Source organism: Penaeus japonicus, unplaced genomic scaffold (assembly GCF_977035675.1).
Source record: "Penaeus japonicus unplaced genomic scaffold, GWHDUDI00000001_assembly GWHDUDI00001379, whole genome shotgun sequence".
Taxonomy (NCBI): domain Eukaryota; kingdom Metazoa; phylum Arthropoda; class Malacostraca; order Decapoda; family Penaeidae; genus Penaeus; species Penaeus japonicus.
In genome coordinates, this window is record NW_028235781.1 from 7,501 (window position 1) to 12,500 (window position 5,000).

General features: G+C 36.0%; 1 protein-coding gene across 14 annotated transcripts in view; it reads left to right on the forward strand.

Annotated features, from left to right (window-relative positions):
* LOC147466386 (uncharacterized) overlaps positions 1–5,000 on the forward strand; it is a 33,091-nt gene that overhangs the window by 5,766 nt on the left and 22,325 nt on the right. For 13 of the 14 annotated variants that reach the window (XM_086535561.1, XM_086535565.1, XM_086535564.1 and 10 more), the window contains exon 2: positions 4,321–4,419. The exons of the other annotated variant lie outside the window; for it this stretch is intronic. The gene's annotated coding sequence lies outside the window, so the exon portion shown is untranslated. The remainder of the gene's footprint in view (positions 1–4,320; positions 4,420–5,000) is intronic. 14 annotated transcript variants of the gene reach the window in all.

Genomic DNA, 5,000 nt, shown 5'->3' on the forward strand with positions numbered 1-5,000 from the left:
TATAATACACATTTTTTTTCCTTCTCATTTCTATGCCTTTTCATAATTATTATTATTATTTTTTTTTTTTATCTTTTCCATTCATATAAAAATTCATAATATTAATACTATTTCTTGTCCTTATCCTTATCAACCTAATCATCTTTATTAATCACATTCTCACTCACATTCACCTTCTCATTATCATTCTCACTCACATTCACCTTATCATTTTCATTCTCACTGACATTCACCTTCTCATTGTTATTCTCACTCACATTCAGCTTCTCATTATCATTCTAACTCATTCAGATTCTAATTGCCATTCTCACTCATTCACCTTCTCATTGTCATTCTAACTTATCCACCTTCTCATTGTCATTCTCTCTTACATTCACCTTCTCATTGTCATCCTCACTCACATTCACCTTCTCATTGTCATTCTCACTCACATTCACCTTCTCATTGCCATTCTCACTCACATTCATCTTCCCATAGTCATTCTCGTTCATTCACCTTCCCATTGTTATTCTCACTCATTCACCTTCTCATTGTCATTCTAACTTATTAACCTTCTCATTGTCATTCTCTCTTACATTCACCTTCTCATTGTCATCCTCACTCACATTCACCTTCTCATTGTCATTCTAACTCACATTCACCTTCTCATTGTCATTCTCACTCACATTCACCTTCCCATTGTCATTCTCACTCACATTCACTTTCCCATTGTCATTCTCACTCATTCACCTTCTCATTGTCATTCTAACTTATTCAACTTCTCATTGTCATTCTCTCTTACATTCACCTTCTCATTGTCATCCTCACTCACATTCACCTTCTCATTGTCATTCTAACTCACATTCACCTTCTCATTACCATTCTCACTCACATTCACCTTGCCATTGTCATTCTCACTCACATTCACCTTCCCTTTGTCATACAGATTCATTCACCTTCTCATTGTCATTCTCACTCATATCCACCTCCTCATTGTCATTCTCACTCATTTACCTACTTTCTGTCATTCTCACTCGCATCCACCTTCTCATGTCATTCTCATTCATATTCACCTTCTTATTGTCATTCTCAATCTCACTCACATTCACCTTCTCATTGTCATTCTCACTCACATTCACCTTCTCATTTTCATTCTCACTCTCACTCACATTCACCTCATTTTCATTTTCACTCACATTCACCTTATTGTCATTCTCACTCACATTCAACTTCTCATTGTCATTCTCTTTTACATTTACCTTCTCATTGTCATTCTCACTCAGATTCACCTTCTCATTGTCATTCTCACTCACATTAACCTTCTCATTGTCATTCTCACTCACATTCACCTTCTCATTGTCAATCTCACTCATTCACCTTCTCATTGTCATTCTCACTCATTCACCTTCTCATTGTCATTCTCACTCATTCACCTTCTCATTGTCATTCTCACTCACATTCACCTTCTCATTGTCATTCTCAGTCATTCACCTTCTCATTGTTATTCTCAGTCATTCACCTTCTCATTGACATTCTCACTCACATTCACCTTCTCATTGTCATTCTCACCCACATTCACCTTCTCATTGTCATTCTCACTCACATTCATCTTTTCATTCTCATTCTCATCCACATTCACCTTCTCATTGTCATTCCTACTCACATTCACCTTCTCATTGTCATTCTCACTCATTCACCTTCTCATTATCATTCTCACTCATTCACCTTCTCATTGTCATTCTTACTCATTCACCTTCTCATAGTCTTTCTCACTCATTCACCTTCTCATCATCATTCTCACTCACATTCACCTTCTCATTGTCATTCTCACTCACATTCACCTTCTCATTGTCATTCTCACTCATTCACCTTCTCTATCATTCTTACTCACATTCACCTTCTCATTGTCATTCTCACTGATTCACCTTCTCATGTCATTCTCATTCACATTCCCCTTCTCATTGTCATTCTCACTCACATTCACTTTTCGCATTGTCATTCTCACTCACATTCATCTTTTCATTCTCATTCCCATCCACATTCACCTTCTCTTTGTCATTCCTACTTACATTCACCTTCTCATTGTCATTCTCACTGATTCACCTTCTCATTGTCATTCTCACTCGTATTCTCCTTCTTATGTCATTCTCACTCACATTCACCTTCTCATTTTCATTCTCACTCTCACTCACATTAACCTTTTAATTGTCATTCTCACTTACTCACATTCTCATTGCCATACTCACTCGCATTCAACTTCTCATTGTCATTCTCACTCACATTCATCTTTTCATTGTCCTTCTTACTCACGTTCACCTTCTCATTATCATTTTAACTCACATTTACATTCTGATTGTCATTCTCACTCACATTCCCCTTCTTATTATAATTCTCACTCACATTCCCCTTCTCATTGTCATTCTCACTCACATTCACCTTCTCATTATCATTCTCACTCACATTCACCTGCTCACCGTCATTCTCACTCACATTCACCTTCTCATTGTCAATCTCACTCACATTCACATTCTCACTGTCATTATCACTCACATTCTCCTTATTTTCATTCTCACTCACATTCACCTCATTTTCATTCTCACTCACATTCACCTCACTGTCATTGTCATTCACATTCACCTTTTAATTGTCATTCACACTCACTTTCACATTCTCATTTTCATTCTCACTCACCTTCACCTTATCATTGTCTTACTCACATTCACTTTCTTATTGTCATTCTCACTCACATTCATCTTCTCACTGTCATTCTCACTTACATTCACCTTCTCATTGTCATTCTCACTCACATTCACCTTTTCATTATCATTATCATCCACATTCACCTTCTCATTGTCATTCCTACTCACATTCACCTTCTCACTGTCATTCTCACTCACATTCACCTTATCATTATCATTCTCACTCACTTTCACCTTCACATTGTCATTCTCACTCACATTCACCTTCTCGTTATCATTCTCACTCACATTCACCTTCGCATTGTCATTTTCACTCACACTCACCTTCTCATGTCATTCTCACTCGCATTCACCTTCTCATTGTCATTCTCACTCACATTCACCTTCTCATTTTCATTCTCATTCATATTAACCTTCTCACTGTCATTCTCACTCACATTCACCTTATCATTATCATTCTCACTCACTTTCACCTTCACATTGTCATTCTCACTCACATTCACCTTCTCGTTATCATTCTCACTCACATTCACCTTCGCATTGTCATTCTCACTCACATTCACCTTCTAATTGTCATTCTCACTCACATTCATCTTCTCATTGTCATTCTCACTCACATCTGCCTTCTGATTTTTATTTTCACTCACATTCACTTTCTCATTTTCATTCTCACTCACATTCATCTTCTCATTGTCATTCACACTGACATTCACCTTCTCATTTTCATTCTGACTCACATTCAACTTCTCATTTTCACTCACATTCACCTTCTAACTTTTATTCTCACTCACATTCACCTTCTCATTGTCATTCTGACTCACATTCACCTTCTCATTGTCATTCTCACTCATAATTACCTTATTTTCATTCTCAGTCATATTCATCTTCTCATTGTCATTCTCACTCACATTCACCTCATTGTCATGCTCACTCACATTCACCTTCTCACTGTCATTCTTATCAACATTCACTTTCTCACTGTCATTCTTATTCACATTCACCTTCTCACTGTCATTCTCACTCACATTCACCTTCTCATTGTCATTTTCATTCTCACTCACATCCACCTTCTCATTGTTATTCTCACTCACATTCTACTATCATTATCATTTTCACTCACATTCAACTTCTGACTGTCATTCTCACTCATATTCACTTTCTCATATTCATTCACACTCACTTTCACCTTATTTTCATTCTCACTCACATTCAGTTCACTGTCATTCTCACTCACATTCACCTTCTCATTGTCATTCTCATTCACATTCACTTTCTCACTGTCATTCTCACTCACATTCCCCTCATTGTCATTCTCACTCATTCACCTTCTCACTGTCACTCTCACACACATATTCACCTTCTCACTGTCATTCTCACTCACATTCACCTCACTGTCATTCTCACTCATATTCACCTTTTAACTCTCATTTACACTTACTTTCACTTTTTCATTTTTATTCTCACTCATATTCACCTTATTGTCATTCTCACTCACATTCAGCTTCTCATTGTGATTCTCACTCACATTCACCTTCTTCCTGTAATTCTCACTCCCAATCACCTTCGCATTGTCATCCTCACTTCCCTTCTCACGCTCATTACTCACAAACACACGTCTAACAGAAGCATCTTCCTCCCTCAGGTGGGACTCCCTTACACTGGGCTTCCGTGAACGGCCACAATGCTGTTGTAGAGACGCTCCTCGAGAAGGGCGGAGAAGTGAACGCCAAGGCTAAGGATGGTAAGGCGATTGGAAAGCGAGTGACTTCTTAAAGGCACCAGAAGAATTTTGCTTTTGTTTCTTTTCTCTTCTTTGTCTCTGTGGAAATTTATATGAATCATTATTCAGATCTAATAAGGATATCGCTATCATCAACTTTTCTCATTCCTTCATCATTCATTATTATTTTCTATTCATCCATTCCTTATGTTTTAGTTGTTTATTTGAGTTATTTGTAAATGTTACATATTGGTTATCATTTATCATATGTATTGCAATGTTATGATTATTATTATCATAAAAATATTCATTATCATTATACTACTATATCTTATCATTTATTACAACTATATTTTTATTATTATTATTTCAAGAATTTTATTTTTGTAATTGTCAATTTTCATCATTCATCTTTTTTCTTCCTCTTTTACTCTTTTCATTATTGATATCATTTTTATTCTTACTTCAATATTTCTTATATATGATTTTATACATATCATTGCTATGATTATTATTATTATTGTTATAGTTAGAATTATCACCATTTTAATTATTCATATTACTGCTATTTCTATTGATATTATTATCATATGTTATCCTTC